This window comes from Danio rerio, chromosome 14 (genome assembly GCF_049306965.1).
Source record: "Danio rerio strain Tuebingen ecotype United States chromosome 14, GRCz12tu, whole genome shotgun sequence".
In the NCBI taxonomy this organism is placed as follows: domain Eukaryota; kingdom Metazoa; phylum Chordata; class Actinopteri; order Cypriniformes; family Danionidae; genus Danio; species Danio rerio.
The window spans coordinates 12911118-12929288 of record NC_133189.1 but is presented as its reverse complement, the minus strand read 5'-3'; the positions used below and the strand labels follow the sequence as shown (position 1 = coordinate 12929288).

Sequence of the window (18171 nt, the reverse complement as noted above, 5' to 3'; positions counted from 1 at the left end):
TATATCTATTCCTATTATATCCTAAATATATCCTTGATATTTAAATTTTTTCATATGTAAAGATATTTGCCTATTGCTCTCTTGTGCGTATTAAGTAGTGCGTAAGCAAGGCGCAACTCTGCGCCGGAGTTTAGACCGGGTTAGTTTTGGTCTAATGAAAAATCTATAATAGTTTCTCAAAATAGCAACACACCAGCGGTCCGCCTCGGAACACCTTCCTTTTTAGACCAGAACACCTATGGGCGCACAAATGAGCGCTAATGCATTTGCTATTTAAACAGCGTAACGCAACGCCTCAAAACGTCTCTTGCACCAAGCTGAAACTACCAAAAGACTATTGTGCCGCGTCTTGCGCCACACTGCGCCGAGTGTATGATAGGGCCCTATATGTTCATTCATTCATTCATTTTCTTTTCGGCTTAGTCCCTTTATTAATCTGGGGTCGCCACAGTGGAACAATTCGCCAACTTATCCAGCATATGTTTCATGCAGGGGATGCCCTTCCAGCTGCAACCCATCTCTGATAAACATCCATACACACTCATATACTACGGACAATTTAGCTTACACAATTCACCTGTACTGCATGTCTTTGGACTGTGGGGGAAACCAGAGCAACTGGAGGAAACCCACGCGAATGCGGGGAGAACATGCAAACTCCACACAGAAACACCAACTGACCCAGCCGAAGCTCGAGCCAGCGACCTTTTTGCTGTTAGGCGACAGCACTACCTACTTCGCCACCATGTCGCACACATTAAATGTTCTTTATTTATATTATTAATAACAATAATGTCATAATAATAATAGGTAAACATGAAAACAAATAACATTTATTTTTTACAAAACAACAACGCTATCTCAACAAGTAAAAGAAAATAACCCACATTGGTAACACTGCAGGCAAGGCAACACTACACGCTATGTACCATTCATTAAGCATTAGCAATAGCTAATTCATTTTTCTTGAAAGTATTCTTGACTTATAAGCACATGCATAGTGTGCCTACTTGTGTTTTTATGCTTTCTTAATGATTCGTTTTTCATTACTAAATTAAGTAGTGTATTATTTAAACATCGGTTATTTAATAGTTGTTTTTTTAAGATCATACAAAATGTATAATTAAATGATTAATAAAGTAATTTGTATGTTAATAAATGCTTAATTCAACTTATCCAGTTTTGCGACCTAATAAAGTTAATAAATAATTATTATCATATAAAGTAATAGGGTATGTAAATGTTAATAAAAAAAAAACAATTGCCTTAATCTTGATCCTAACTAAAACTAAAACTAAAACACTAACTATTCTTAAGTAACTGGTTTGTAGATGATGCAATACGTCATTTAGTAATGTAAAATAAATTATTGACAAAGTATGAAAACAATCGTTATGCACATTATACATGCTATGTTTATAAACTGCTTACCAACATCTATTAACATAGAGTTAATGTTTAACAAATTATGAATTCATTATTATTATGCTAATGCTTAATAATACTTAATAAATGATTCATAGTGTGGGTATTATAAGTGTAACCAATTATTTCCCGTAATGTAACGTCCAGCCTTTACAAATCTGGCCTGCAGCTCTGGCTCCTCCACATTGCTTTTCACCAGCCACTCCTTGAAGCAGGCTAAAAAGAAAATGTACAGATAAGCAGTGATGTTTTGTCCTACCAGAACAAAGACACATTTATTACTTCATATCTCAGTACTTGGCATTTTACAAAAAAAAACTTGTGGCTACTGCTACCTTTAGTGTATGTAGTTTTTGTGGGGTTAAAGGCTTCTTTGTAGTTTTTGTGGTGGGGCATTCCTTCCCTGTAAGACATCTCTCCCCCAGAGTTTTTGTATCCCAGAATGCCAACAAATAGAGAATCCCTAGTGTTTTTCTGTATTGCTGTCCAGGTCTCACTGCAGGTTTGGATGTCCTCAAGTCTCACCAACTGAATCTGAGAGAATTAGTATAATTAAAATAGGATTTTACATATGCACATAAAAAAAAAACTGTATATAAAAATTATGTAAATATACTTCAAATACATATACAAACTTGATTCCTAAAAAATTGGGACACTGTACCAATTGTGAATAAAATCTAAATGCAATGATGTGGAAGCTCCAAATGTCAATATTTTATTCAGAATAGAACATAGATGACATGTCAAAAATAAGTTGATTTTATATTTCATGGCATCAACACATTTCAAAAAAGTTAGGACAAGACCATGTTTACCACTGTGAGGCAACCCCTCATCTTTTTACAACAGTCTGCAAACATTTGGGAAATGATGAGACAAGTTTCTCAAGTTTAGGAATAGGAATGTTCTCCCATTCTTGTCTAATATAGGCTTCTAGGTGTTTGACTGTCTTAGGTTTTCTTCGTCGCATCTTCCTCTTTATGATGCGCCAAATGTTTTCAATGGGTTAAGGATCTGGACTGCAGGCTGGCCATTTTAGTACCTGGATCCTTCTTCTATGTGTCCATGATGTTGTAATTGATGCAGTATGTGGTCTGGCATTGTCATGTTGGAAAATGCAAAGTCTTCCCTGAAAGAGACGACGTCTGAATGGGAGCATATGTTGTTTTATAACTTGGATATACCTTTCAGCATTTATGGTGCTTTTCCAGAGGTGTAAGCTGCCCATGCCACATGCACTCATGAAACCCCATACCATCAGAGATCTAGGCTGAACTGAGCACTTATAACAACTTGGGTTGTCCCTGTCCTCTTTAGTCCGGATGACATGGTGTCCTAGTTTTCCAAAAAGAACTTCAAATTTTGATTCATCTGACAACAGAACAGTTTTCCACTTTGCCACAGTCCATTTTAAATGAGCCTTGGCCCAGAGAAAATGCCTGCGCTTCAGGATCATGTTTAAATATGGCTTCTTTTTTGACCTATAGACTTTTAGCCGGCAACGACGAATGGCACGGTGGATTGTGTTCACCGATAATGTTTTTCTGGAAGTAGTCCTGAGCCCATATTGTGATTTTCATTATAGCAGCATTCCTGTTTGTGATCCAGTGCTGTCTTAAGGCCCAAAGATCACAGGTATCCAGTATGGTTTTCAGGCCTTGACCCTTACGCACAGAGATTGTTCTAGATTCTCTGAATCTTTAAATGATATTATGCACTGTAGATGGTGATAACCTCAAACTCTTTGCGATTTTTCGCTGAGACACTCCTTTCTGATTTTGCTTCACTATTTTTTGGTGCAGCATTGGGGAAATTGGTGATCATCTGCCTATCTTGAACTCTAAGAGAAACTGCCTCTCTGAGAGGCTCTTTTTATACACAATCATGTTGCCAGTTGACCTAATAAGTGGAAATTTGGTCCTCCAGCTGTTCCTAATATGTACATTTGACTTTTCTAGCCTGTTATTGCTACCTGTCCTAACTTTTTTGCAATGTGTAGCTGTCTTGAAATCCAAAATGAGCAAACATTTGGCCTGAAATGTTTATGAGATTTTTAAATTATTGCATTCCTTTTTTATTCACAATTTAAGAGTGTCCTAACTTTTTTGGAATCAGGTTTGTAGATTTCAGATATCTTTGAGTAGTATTTTTGTTGGACATACTTTGTAAGATGCCCTTTGGTTTTGGTTTCCCAGGGTCTGTGAAAATTAGAAAAAGAAAAAACAGCACAAATGACTGTAGATGTAAAACATGGAAAACACAATATTCATTGTAAACCCTCAACAGTTACAGCTGAAACACTTTAACAATATGTAAAGTCTTTGCCAATCCTAAAGCAGTGTACTAAAATTTGAATTTGGTATATGCAAAGGATAAATAAATAAACCCAAGCATTCAAAAACACTTGTCCAGATCTTTATGCATCTATCCTTTTTTGTATCTTGGAATTTATCTTTGATCAAATTTTTAACACTGTATGTATGTAAGGCAATTTGAGATTCTACTTTTAAAAAGCTGCCATACAAAATAAAGTTTATCACTACTGTTCATTATTCCCAGATCAAATTAAATTTATAATGCCTTCAGCGTGCCCTGGGTCTGTGCCTCAGATGGTGCTTAACATCGTGATCAGATGCCCAAACCATTGTTCCTGACTTGCGGGGGTGGCCAAAAGCAAAACCAGGTATTTATTGAAGAAGCTTGGGTATTGATGTGCACTGCAAAGTAATGCTATGCAGATGTTGTCTTTGCTTATCTTAGTCTTTGTTTAGTGAAGTGAAGTATGGTTGAAATTGGTCCTCTGCATTTGACATAGACACAGTTTGGGCAAATGTTGCTTCTAGGCTTCTAAGGGGGTGGTGCCAATTAGGGGTTTAATGCCTTGCTCCGGGGCACTTCAGCTGGGGCATCAAAGATGGAGAGATTCATTTATCTTCATTTCCTGCTAGGACAAAAAATTGAACCAGCAACCTTTGGATCCAACTCAGTACCCCTTAGGCCACTGCTGTGTCAATGAAGAACCTGAACAGAAACAAAATGTAACATGGAGTTAAACTTAGGACATAGACAGGTTACAATGTTTCTGCAGTTTCCATGGCAGGTGGAAGTCCTTTCAGGGTAACCAGACTACAGACCTTTGAAAATGTATTCACAGCGACTAATATGCAGTTATTCTGTTATCTGATGTAGATAAGTCTGTGACAAAGTTGACTCTTAAGTGTTACCAGGGATGCCAAGGAATGGGGAGAGGACTTTACCATATGGTAGATGGCTGGGTGTTTTAGCCATGGCGCATTACAGACATCCTCTCAGGTACGTATTGAGGTCATCGGCCATTCCCAGCCACCAGAAGTGATCTTTTAGCAGTGAGAGGGTTTGATTGGTCCCAGGATGACCAGTGTGAAGGAAGGTATGTGCTGTACAGATCTTTCTTTTTTTTTTTTTCCTGAAATTGAGTAAGGAAGGGGCCCCCACCTGGCTTGTCTAGGTTTTAGTCATTTGTGTTTCTGTGGATCTGAATGGATCAGGAGAGGAGTTGATTTAAAGGTTCTTGGAGAGCCTTCATGACTGCAGAAATTTCCGGTGTCCAGGACAGTAATTTGGGCTTATTTTATAGAAGGGAAGTCAATGATGCTGTGATGGAACTGTAACCAAATTTGGCAAATTTGAGAAACCAAGGAATCATTGGAGCTCTTTGACTGCTTCAATTTTCCCCTCGTCCATCTTAATGCCAAGGAAATTGATTTGATAACCCAGATATTGGTTAGTACTCTGGTGGAATGCACTTTTCTGCTTTGAGGTAAAGCTGGTGCTCCCTAAGCTGTTGGAGGACCTCAGATATGTACAGACAATGTTTTGCCTCGTTCCAGGAGTGCACCAGGTTATTATCAATGTAGACCAGCACAACCAGCACAGAGAAGATGTTAACTATCTGTTCATGAGCAGTAAGGAAATAGATTTTACCTCTGGGCACTGGTTCATCAGATATGAGATTGATGGTGCAGTCCTATGTTGTGTGAGGTGGTAGTTTGGAGGCTATTTTAGCTTTTTTTCCCATGGGAAATCGATGAAGCTGCATCTCCGAGGCAAGTGAACATTGCAGGAGGATTCCATTTCAATCATCTGCTGAACTGAACGTGAAGACTGATCCTGACAAAGAAGTGACAGGTGTGGAAGCAGTTTCAGGTGCTTGTGTTGTGGTGATAGGGGGATGAGAACATGTCAAAGCAAATGAGACAGCTCCTGGAAGGAATCCATGTCTGTGTGATTTATTATGGTAAGGTCTGGTCTTCTGTAATGTGGAGTTAGACTCAGGACACAGACATGTTAGAATCAAGCAGACAGATTTATCATTGCCGATAATAATGTAAATATAGGCAGGTGAGTATTGCCATGTAAAGTCTTTAAATGTAATGATGATAATCCTAATATAAAGTCTCTGAATTACTACATAGCTGGATGTCTTGGAATGATTGAGAAGGTTTTCTGGGAGCTGGTATCAAGAGCAAAAGGCAGGTAAGTAGTGATGTGCGTATTGATACTAAAATATCAATATCTCCGATACCAGCTTTGTATGTTCTAGAAACACTTATCTCATCAAAATATTGATATTTCAGTAATTTGGAGCAAATATTTAGTTTATTGGAAATAGAAATAAAGTGGAAAATTACCACGAATACCCTAGTTTATCTGAATAATGCCAACTTGTTCTTCCGCCTGCCAAGTCATGTGCGTAATATGGCACTGTTCAACTGCAGAGCTTGCTAGCTGGCCAATCAGTCCACTGGCACATGTTGTTCAGTCACGCTATCATCGGATATGGGTAATGTAATGTAATGTATTTATATAGCGCATTAATCGTGTATGGCCATACACCCAAAGTGCTTCACAATCATGAGGGGGGATCTGTCCACATCACCACCAGTGTCCAGCATCCACTTGGATGATGCGACGACAGCCACAGGACAACAGCGCCAGTGCGTTCACCACACACCAGCTATTGGTGGAGTGGAGAGACAGTGATAGAGTCAATTCGGTGTATGGGGATGATTGGGAGGCCATGATCGTAAAGGCCGGGACTTTGGCCAGGACACCAGGGTTACATCCCTACTCTTTACGAGAAGTGTCATGGGATTTTTTTATGACCACAGAGAGTTACGTCCTCGGTTTAATGTCTTATCCGAAAGACGGCACCCACTGACAGTGTAGTGTCCCCTTCACTTTTACTGGGGCATTAGGACTCATGCAGACCACAGGTTGAGTGCCCCCTGCTGGCCTCACTAACACCACTTTCAACAGCAACCTAGTTTTCTTAAGTGGTCTCCCATCCAGGTACTGACCAGGCTCAGCCCTGCTTAGCTTTAGTGAGTAACCGGTCTTGGGCTGCAGGGTGACATGGCTGTGGCTCTGTCATTGGATATGGGTGACCGCAAGCGAAGATTTTGTGGAGCTACTTCACTTTCATAAAATGAAACAATGCTGTTTGTGACACATGTAACAAAACAGTGAGATACTGTGGTATTACCACAAACCTAATCAAACACCTACATAAAAAACACAAGACAGAATATGACTACATCATGTGGTCAGAAGAGGGGGAAAGGAGAGGCACAGGTGCTGCAAGGGCAAGACAGACATGACTTTCAGAGTCCTTGGGTGCATCAGGCAGGCACTATCCAGGTCCAGAGGGACAAAAAGTGGCGATTTGGCTGTATTTTGGTGGCTTGGGTTTTTGTGACAATGATAAAACAAAAGAAAAAGGTTCGGATCGGATAGGAAACCGGTGATATCGCACATCACTACAGGTAAGTAGACACACTAGAACTCAAGGCACAGAAAAAGATCTGGAACATTGGAGCAGTAATGCAGGCAAGTAGTATTAACATGGGAGATTAGTCCTTATCCACAGGGAGACCAAGCAAAGTGCTAGTGATGACTGCTTTTATCCTGTTGCTGATGATTGGTGAATAGTGCTCAGGTGTGCATGTGCTCAGAGTTCAGGATATTGTGAACGGTGGTGAGTAGATGAGTCTGGTGTTTCCATGACACAAATACACCAGGAGATGAGAGTAGAAGGATCATCAAACTGTAATGAAAAGACAACACACCAAGGGTGCGGGCAAAATAAGGACAGTTTATTAGGCACAAAGTCAAACAAAGGCAGGCTGCCGCATGCTGGACTTCGGCTGGTGAGCAGCACAAAAAGGCTTACGACAGCTCAGGGTGAGTACAATTTGAGCCCGCAGAGAAGGCTTGCCAGGGGGCAGATAAGGAGAGCTGGTGAGAATGTGATCCTTAGCAGAAACTTTAGGGTTGGTGATTGTTAGGCAAAGCAGAGTACAAGTAAGCTCTGATAAAATATAACACTTCATGCAAGACAGGACTCAATCAGACAAGACAAACTACAGAAAACAGTATTTAGTGAACACAGCACGGTTAACGTGAACGTACAACATGAAGGGTAATAATCTGGCACTGAGATCGAGAACACAGAGGTAGAAATACAGACACTAATCAGCTACGAGTGACAGCAGGTGCCATAGCAATGATTGCAAATAGAAATGATCTACAGCTGAGAAGGAAGAAAAGCTCCAAACAATGAGAGATAATTAATTAAATCAGACCTGGCTCATGACACAAATGAGAAGATGATGGAGACAACAGGAACGAGGAGCAGATATCCAGGAGCAAAGCTGTGGTCACACTAGAGTTTGTGTATGCAAAATTCTGTCGTATGGTGCTGCGAAAAGGAGCGGGAATAAACAAGATCATTAGACAAAAAAAAGCGAGCGATTGCTCCATGTTTTAAATTTCTGTCCAGAGAGGTTATGTTTTGATCCTCGATTGGTCTCGTGCAGTCAAGTGATGCGATTTTGAGGTCAAAGTTCACCAAGCTTGAACTTTGCACCGCAGCGAACTGCGAAACAACGCATGACCCTGCATTTCTGGTCTGACGCATTCGTGTGCGTATGAATGGAAGTCTATGGGGAGAAAAGTGTGACCTCAGCTTCAGTCAGGTGAGTTTAGGGAGTGTGTAGACCAGCTGTCACATGTCAATGAACTGAAGGTGAGTGGCTTTTGTTCAAGGCTTGATGAGGGAGTGCACAGGTGATGAGTGTAAGTAATCAGATGATTGTGAATGGATGTGCTGGGTCTCAGGTGAGGGCATGGACTGTTGTGAATGCTTGTCTTTCAGGGGCAGTGTCATGCCACCTAGGAGCAAATTTATTGAGTTGAGTACAATGTAACTTTTCTAGAACTCATTGATCTGAGATATCTAATCTCTGGGAATTCAGGATCTCTTCTCTGGCCAAGATACTTCAAGCTAGAACCCCCGAGAATCTTATTAAAATTACCAATCTTAAATACAGCACTTCAGTCGAAAGGGTATTCCTCTCAGCTCCACAATCTTCTGCGGCAGAGGGAGAAAAAATATACAGAGTGAAAACTGAAATTGTCATTCTGCCTCTGTATAGTTAACAACAAAGCCGAATTACTAATACTGTACTCCACCATCATTTTGCCAACTAGGAATCCCTACTAACACTACAAGTTTCACCCGTGTACATCATGCCCCCTATCCTCAACCCACCAACTGTTCAACCGAACTGTATCAACCTAGAAAAAACCCAAAAGCCACCAATAAAAACATCTCCGCCAACCAAAAACCATCTAGACCACACCTTCAAGAAACCAGAAACACCCCAGCCTTAACATCACAACAACAATTGGACATGTCCCTGGACAACACTTATTTCTACAGAATGCCCCACCATTCACCCTGTCCACTGCCACACCTCTCACTGTGCAACACAATGCTTCAGCTCTGAAACCACCTCGTCTCAAATGCTGTCAAAGACATCCTATAAGGTGCTGACATTGACCTCACCACACTACTTTCACCAAGCACACCCACTAAGACAGAATGACACGTTGATTGCAGAAAATTCACTTTCACCCTTAAATCATCCACCAGCACCCAAACTTCACATAGCTTTTTCTAGATTCACCAAAATCATCTGTTTAGTATTCTCCCATAGAAGGCACGAGCTAAAGGATTACATGGCCATCATCTCAAAACTCGCTCTCCTATGGGTACACTTATGTCTATAGCTTTTTATTAACTATTCTTCACTAAATGCGCCATCCGTGTAATTCGGTGGAATCAGTGTCCTTATTGGGGGCTTTGGACACTGATTTCCACAATAGAGCTTTTTTAGGTTGCTGGAATCTCTCCTGCTCGGTTTGCCATTCCAGTCTCTATGCTTCCACTTCCTGTTCCTTTATCATTCCTTCCTCCAAGAAGTCAAGCCTGACTCCTGAGCAACCATCGGCTGACCTCCTTATGCAGCTCAGAGGACAGAACCGTCCCAGGAGATGCTTGCTGTTGTAAAATAGGAATCATTTTTTTATTATTTTTGTTTCTTTTTCTTTTAATCAAACAATTATTTGTATTGGTCATTTAAGGGTCATATATTAACTGAATTTCTAATGTTGTGTGTGAGTGCTGTGCATACTAATTAGCATTTTTGCAGAAGTAGATAGATGAGGGTCCAAAATAAAATTCAGCTCTGCAGAAACTTCCTGTCTGAAGAGAGGTGTTAAAACTGAACACAAAACACAGAAAGATGTATGCTTTGTTGTTGTGCAGAGAATTCGTAGAAAAAGAGGAAGTATGTCGAAGGTGCGGCCAATGGACTGAACAATGACTGACAAGTAACGTTACACCAAAACTCCACCTGTTAAGATCGGTTGTGTATATATGCTGGAGTCAGGAAATGTATGTTAGTTGCGAACCTCTTGAATGTAATTCTTGTATTACATTGGGGTAACGTAACCCAGAGCTCTGTCATCGAATTATTCATTTGTATCCAATAAATTGTTACGATTTTTGACATTGAAGAAAAACCTCTCCTGACCTTTTCTCTTGAACACGCATGGAATTGGCTAGATATTCCAACATTGCTAATACCCAGAGTTGGACCATAGACCAGATGGCCATTTAAACCAGGCACAGACCTAGACAGTCTTATCAAGGATGCTTTCTACTTGTGCTGCAACAGAGATGATTTGTCATAATAGGCTTTTAACCAAGGCAGAACTTGGACACAGGATCCTGCATGCCACTTTTAGCAAACCGAGACAGGGATGATTTGTCCTGATAGGCTTTTAACGAAGGCTGAACCTGGACAAATGTGTCCAACATGCCCCTTTTAACACACAGAAACAGGGATGATTTGTCCTGATAAGCTTTTAACCATGGCTGAACCTGTACACGGGCGCCCCGCAAGTCACCTTTAACACACAGAGACAGGAATAATGACCAGCCCAGCCGAATAAAGATACAGCATAGTGATAAATATCAGAATACCATATGATCTTTGTTGTTTTTTGAAAATTTAGGAAGATTCAGAGTCATCTATTGGCTTGAGCGGCCATGCCCCAAAGAGCTGTGTCTTGGCCCCCTGGCTTTTCTCCTTTGCAGGCGGCCATAGCAAAGTCCTCCTGCTGGTGCCCTCCTGGAAAGAAGAGAAACAGTAAGACTGGTTAGTTAGCCAACATGACATGCCCTGCTGTTCAAACCCATGATTTGGCTAGCAAAAGAAGAACTGACTTACCAGGGGTGACCTGGGACTGTCTGCCCTCTTGTGCCCCTTCTTTGGGTGGCTTTCTTTGCTCATCACCTCCTCCTCCTCCTCCATGGCCGTCTAAAAGAGTTTCGAGTGCTTACACGCTTGCAGAAGGCCCAGGTGAAGTGTGTCGAATTTGTCTGAGGTTGAAGTGTCATGACACATGAAGTATCACGGCGATCCTCTGAGGAATGTGCATTCTTCGCCTGCATCAGACAGATAGACGGAACCTTTTAGGATCAAAGCTACTGGCAGTCATGTGGCTCCACGGGCATAATATGTATACTCACGTGTGTTGTGATGGCCGTCCCTACGTCGGTGAAAGTGGGTCTCCTTGGAAGCCCTATGCTGGACTACGCAGATTGAAAATATTGATTCAGGTTCCTGCAGGGATTGGGTCTGGAGGTTAAATAAATAGGTGGCCTGCCTCCCACCAGGGAGACCAGCCCGCAGGTCCAGGAACCTCTGGAACCAGCTGTATTCTTCCTTGTTGAGAGGACAACTGGCCACCGCTGTTTGTCTTATGTGTGGTGATATGCCATGCAACAAGCAGAGAGAGAGATACAGAGAGAGAGAGAGAGAGAGAGAGATGGTGTGCATACTACTTTCCCCCCACCCAGAGCAAAAGAGTCACAATTACGTTGATGACATAGACTTGTCTTGGCTTCTGGAGGCCTCTTCGACCTCCTGGTTAGACTAAACACGCCAAAGCGGTGTCGTTGGATGGAAGTCAAGAATCCATAAAACCACCACAGGAGTATCTGAGGTGGACTCAAGCTGATCTGGCAAAGGTAGTATCCCCATAAAACAGTGATTAGACAGATTTTTTAGATCAACAAACCCTAACCTCAAAAACCACGAATGGCTTAACAAAGTTGGTGCCAAAATCAAAAAAGTTAAAAAAAAAGGCAGTGTAGCCACCTTTCCTCATTCAGGAAACCTGAATGGGGCATGGGGGGGGGGGGGGGGGGGGGTGAGTACACTCTGACTTGGTCGGGGGAAAACACTCACCTAGAAGGGCAGGGATTCTGCCAACTCTGGCAGCAGCATACCAGGCTGGCCTTGGAGATGAACCTTCCTTCTTCCACCTGCTTGGTTTGCAATTTGGCACCACCACATTTCGTCGTATGCCAAAAATATCTCCCGCCTTATTACCACCAAGGCACTACCGGAAAAGCGACAGGATGCCTGTGGGGTTTCCGATAGGTAATCCAGGAACTGGGCTACGTTTTTCAGGTAGTGCTGTCTGGTTCAGGACAAGGAGGCTCGGTGGATTGGGATGCCCTTTCGTCATCTAACACCGAAAAGCCTTGACCCTCGCCAGCTTGGGGGTCACGTTGGTTCTCATATGACGTTGCTGGATGTGAGACCACGGGGGCCCCAGATAAGTGGACCTCAGCCAACGCAGTTCTTGTGCTACTTTTCAGCGCTTCGCTTTTTCCATGGCATCCTACCGGGCCAAGGCATAGAGCTTGATGTGTGCCTTCAGGTGCAATTCTAGCCAGGCTGGTGTCCACCAACAGCCAGGCACCGGGCATGGCGACTTCCATGTGTACACTTGGCCAGAAGCCAGTTAGAGCACAAGCCCTTTCTCTTCTGAGTTTGCAGCCTTGTGAACCACTGACAAGTGCAGAGCTGGCTGTACATCTTGAGGCAGAGTGCGCATTCAGCCATGACTGTTGGAGACAAATGTCGTGGGGGCAAGAAACCCACACGCCGCATGGAGCAAGCCAAAACAAGGCATCCCCTTTCGCATCATGTCATGTTGTTGGTGTACCACTTAAAGGGGAAGACACCCACCGCCCCATTTGTATCTGTTGCCTTTGATGCCGAGTTCAACCAACAAAGAAAATGCTTTTTTGCTGCCAAGACTTTTTGGCTTTTTGTTTTTTTCTTTCAAAGCAACCATAGATATCCCAAAGACAGACTTTTGATTTCAAAGGATCAATAACCATCAAACGCACCATTTTGGTAGCTAATTTGCGCCAGCCATGTGGGAATTTAAAAAGCTTTTCGTCACAAACACAAGTTCCAATTGGTGAGTGGAAGGCATTTTGAGACCCTCTTCGTCAAACGTTCCAATTGCTCAGTGTGGGTGTGCAAAACTGAACCAGGCCAGGAATCAGTCACCCTACCATTTTCAATGTTTGTTTTAGAGATCCACTGAATTGGGGTCAGCCAGGCTGCACACCCCCCCCCCCTTTGTTTTACCCCGCTGGACTCTACTAGCCCACCCCCAAGTGAGCGTGGAAAAAGCCCAAGGGCAAGCAGGTGGGTGAGGCTAAGAAAGACGGGCCATCTGGGTTCTCCGAAAGAATGGGGCAGGTGGGTTTGTGCGGAGGTTATTCCCCCCTTAAAAGAACACCCAAGGCAGGGGAGCACCAAGCTCACCACATAGAGGCCCCTGGTTATCGGGCCATCCCCTGGGGCCTCACACAAGTTCCAATTGGTCAATGAGCATATGCCTGACAGGACTGAACCAGTAGCAAGGAGCCAAAACCTAAGTCGAAGATTTTACACTATGCCAAAAATTTGACAGGAGGTCAGAGAAATTTAGGGTCAAAGCACATACCTTCAGGCACGGCACATTCCAACACCCCAATACACAGCCGGAACGAGGGCCACCTGATGGGCACGGTCCGAGCTGTAATTTATGCATTGCTGTTTTAGCACAGCTTTCAGGACCCACTACATTGTTTCAGAATGATTCACCATCCCCTGGCTAAACTTGGGTATTGAAAAGACACTCCAGACCCAACATGCCCCTGCTGGACTTGGGAGTTGAAAGGGCCCTCCATGGGTCCCAAGCTTCTGTGTTTCATGCCCAGCTGAGAGCTTCTGGGGTGATTCCTTGAGTCCAGCTGGCCTGGGAATCAATCACCCTTTCAAGGCTTTGTTTCGGCTGCCAAGGGTCTCTGGCAGAAGTCTCCAGGGCCGGTTCCTTGGGTTTAGCTGGCCCAGGAACCAGGCACCCTTTCTGGGCTTAGTTTCAGCTGCCAAGGGCCTCTGGGAGAGGCATTCCAGGCGGTTCTTCGAGCCCAGCTGGCCTGGCAATCAGTCACCCTTTCTGGGCTTGGTTTCAGCTGCCAAGGGCCTCTGGGAAAGGCCTCCCGGGGCGGTTCAATTCAAATCAGGCCTTTATTTGTCATGTGGAAATATAAATTTCTATCAACTAATTCCAAATGAACAATAATCTATGTATAACGGAAAAGTTATATTCTTTGGTTTTTAATTATATAATTTCATTAACATCCCAGCCAGGAGGGACATTTAACCTTTATCTTTCTGACTACAGGCTAAGCCAGTGACGCAAATGCTTTAAATGACTCTGTCTTTGTCTTCGGGTGTTGCTTTTATGCTACAGAAACCCTATGTTGATTAACTTGTGTGGTCAGTAGCTGGGCCGTTTTTTAACACCTATGCCATGCTGACTTCAACTCTTAATTTGCATGCTTTGTTTAGCCAAATCCCCTCCTCCTAAGAACACAATATAGACATGAAATCTTTGTCTTAATTCAGACTTGTGTGAGACTTGTGAGAGACTTGTGAAAGAACTTGCAGACTGCGGACCTCTAGTAGGCTCTTGCAGACACATGGACATCTTAAAGACGCTGTATGACTGCAGATTAACCAACACGTCTCAATAAAGGAATTCTGCTTGTTCCGAGTCTCCTGGACTGGGTTCTTCTCTTCCTTTTCACTCATTTTTTTTTTTTTTTACAACAGTCACATACAGCTTCACATACTGAAATTGAACCCCCCAGACCATACACAAACATCACAATTTTCAGGGTAAGACAGGTCGCAGGAGGTAGCATTTAGAAAAAGAAAGTAAGATACATTTCAGGAGAGGGACGTGAAAAAACTCACCTTGCTCTTGAATTAGGTCAGTGTTAGATCAGGGCGAAAAAAAAAAGCCCCGCAGTCAAGCACATGAACACACAGACAAGACAACTTCGCAACAGGGGATGGGAACAGGGGATGTGAACAGGGGATGTGGATATAGTCCGATAAGGGCGGGCAGCCATCTGGTCCTGCAGCCAGGGGGCGCTGGTCACAGAACCGCCTACCCCCTCCTGTGGGTGAAAGCGGACAGAAAAGTTTAAACTTTAGGTCAATATCTGTCAATTTCACAGATGTTTAATGTCTGTCACTTGTCTCCAGATCTGGCCAAATGTTGTTGCAAAGCTGCTAGTTTAACCCTGGTGTTTTCCAATTTGCGGTCTAGGACCATCAAGGTTCCTTGAGTCCAGCTTGCTCGGGATTCAGTCACCATGTCTGGGCCTAGTTTTGGCTGTTAAAAGCCTCTGGGACAGGCCTCCCAGGGCGTTTTTTTGAGTCTTGCTGGCCTGGGAATCAGTCACCCTTTCTGGGCTTGGTTTCAGCTGCCAAGTGCCTCCGGGAGAGGCCTCCTAGAGTGGTTATTCGAGCCTAGCTGGCCTGGGAATCAGTCACCCTTTACGGGCTTGGTTTTAGCTGCCAAAGACCTCTGGCAGTAGCCTCCCGGATGGTTCCTCGAGTCTAGCTGGCCTGGAAATCAGTTATTTATTTTTAGCTTGGTGTTGATCTGCCAAGGGGCTCTGGGAGAAGCCTCCTGGAGCGGTTCCTCGAGTCCAGCTTGCCTGGGAATTAGTCACCTTTTCTGAGCTTGGTGTCAGCTGTCAAGGGCCTCTGGGAAAGGCCTCACGGGGCAGTTCCTCAAGTCCAGCTCACTCTAGATTCAGTCACCCTTTCAGGGCCTGTTTTCAGCTGTTAAGAGCCTCTGGTACATGCCTCCCAGGGCGGTTTCTTGAGTCCTGCTGGCCCGGGAATCAGTCACCTTTTCTAGGCTTGGTTTTAACTGCCAAGAGCCTCTGGGAAAGGCTTCCAGGATAGTTCCTAGAGTCCAGCTGGCCTGGGAATCAGCCACCCTGGTATCCACCTGGTATCGGCTGTTAGGAGCCTCTGGGACAGGCCTCCCAGGGCGGTTTTTCTAGTCCAGCTTGCCAAGGACTTCAGGGCTCAACTTTTAAGGACCCCTGAAAAGGACTTCCACGGCATTTCCTCAACCTGAGGGGAGGTCAGAGAAATTTGGGGTCAGAGTGCATACCTCCAGGAGTGAGACGTCCTGACACCTAAGCAGGGAACAAGGGCCGCCCAGCAGACATGGCCTGGTGCTTAGGACCTTGAATAAACAACCAAGTGTATCTTTCTGAATCCACTCTTCCCAAGAGTTTGACACTCAAAAAAAAAGACCCACCATCCCACAGCTGGACTATCTTTCATGCCCGGCTTTGTGCTGGCCCAGGGGTAGACTCAGCTGCTAAGGGCCTCTGGAAAAAAACGACTTTCAGGGCTTTCTCTCGAGTCCAACTTGTCCAGGGAATGGACAAGGGTTTGTCCCAGGGTTTGTTTTGGCTGCTAAGGGTCTCTAATAAAAGGACTTCCAGGGCTTTCACTCGAGCCCAGCTTACCCACAGATTAGTCACCCTTTCCAGGCTTTGTTTTAGCTGTAAAGGATCTCTGGAAAGGACTTTCAGGGTCTTTTTTTCGCATACCCAAACCAGCCACCACAATTAGCTGGAATCGATCACTCATTTAGTGCCAGCTTGGTTATCTAAAGACCCCTGGATAGGACTTCCAGGGCCTTCTTTCATGCCCAAAATGTCCGCCACAATTAGCTGGAATCAATCACTTTCTGGGGCAGCTTGGTTTTCTAAAGATAATTGACTCTTCGCTAAGCCATGCCCAAAAACCGCCATCCACCAATCATGGCTTAGCAACTGTAGCTACGCGTAGGGGCTCTGTCAAGCTTCCGAGCAAGTGCATATGGATTGTGCAAATCTGATACCCGGTCTCCTTAAAGTTTGGACGGGATGGTGGAATTTTTTCCCTTTTCAAAACCTAAAACCCAAGAGGAGAAATGCTATCATGGATCAAGCTGTGTGAGGAGCTCTAAAGAAGCTAAGCTAAGTTGGTTTTGTTTTGATATTCCTGACACATTCGGTGATAGACAGGCGGCAATAACTCATGCACCTCTTATCCTAAACAGATCTAAACTGTGTTTCCTACAAAAACATAAAGGTTATGTTTCACAGCTGTCTTATTCCTTTTTTTTGCTTGATATTATGAGTAATGCTCAATTTAAGCCTTCACCATAAGGTTAGTAATGTAGCCATACTAATAGCTAATAGGTTATAATAGCATGAGTTATTGATCTGGAAAATACGAATCTGCGAATCTGTTGCTAACTTTACTGAACTTCATATTCACATCTGTTTCAAGCTACGAATATTTGAAATTACAAAATCAACATAACAAAACCGAGACATGAACACAAACTGATCAGCTGCGATCAATAAACTTTACCCCCAGCTGTTTTTCAGTAATTTATAAAGAATACACACACATACTGACAGTAATAGGTAACTTACTGTACATTGTTATGGGTCACTGATGCTAATTCGGCACAAATCCATCAGTTTCTCTTTCTGGCTGTTCTTTCTATGAATGAACTATGTAAAAGCACTGTCATGTGTGTTTCCTCGTCGGTTAGTAACATTATATTTCATTGCACACCAGTTAATCTATCAGGCTTTTTGGCTTAGGATAGATAAATCATGGTTTCATTTATTATTATTAGATTATTTTTAAATGTCACCTCTCCTGCGGAGCATGAGCTAAGCTGTCGAATGGTTAGCGTACGAGGCGGCTTGGCTAAGCTAGCTTCAATTTTTTTATTTATTCTCTAATTGGTTGCCTATTATGTGGTGAATATACCCCTGCAATGCATACTGCAGTCCTTTTTTGTCTGGCTTTCTCGGATATCTCACCTGTTCACCAAAAATGACATTATATCCCTGGCAATGTCTGAAACCGGCGCACACACATTGAAAAAGCCGTGTCAGGTACGAAAGCTTGACAGGCGTAGCAACAGTAACTAAGGTGGGCGGGGCTTAGTGAATGATTCATTGGTTAAAACTTCCAGGGCCTTTCTTCCATGCCCAAAATGGACACCACAGTTAATAGGAATTGGTCACTCTTTCTGGGCTTCATTTAAGCCCTTAAAAGGGTTTACTTTGATCCAGTGAGACCCACCTATCCCTAGCTGGACATGGGCTTTGAAAGGGCCTGC

The 18171-nt window shown here is 43.4% G+C and overlaps 1 long non-coding RNA gene across 5 annotated transcripts; it reads right to left on the bottom strand.

The window, feature by feature from the left end:
* Positions 1-811: 811 nt before the first annotated feature.
* LOC137487569 (uncharacterized) lies at positions 812-14787 on the bottom strand. 5 transcript variants are annotated; one of them, XR_012390255.1, is made up of 7 exons: positions 11348-12912; positions 11046-11263; positions 10799-10946; positions 8784-8839; positions 3591-3626; positions 1761-1959; positions 812-1641 (listed from the first exon to the last, which is right to left on the bottom strand). It is a non-coding gene; the product is annotated as an uncharacterized lncRNA (long non-coding RNA). The 5 variants fall into 5 exon arrangements; XR_012390254.1 differs by lacking the exon at positions 8784-8839 and having other exon boundaries at positions 11348-14787; XR_012390256.1 differs by lacking the exon at positions 8784-8839 and having other exon boundaries at positions 10799-10943; positions 11348-14553.
* Positions 14788-18171: the final 3384 nt, after the last annotated feature.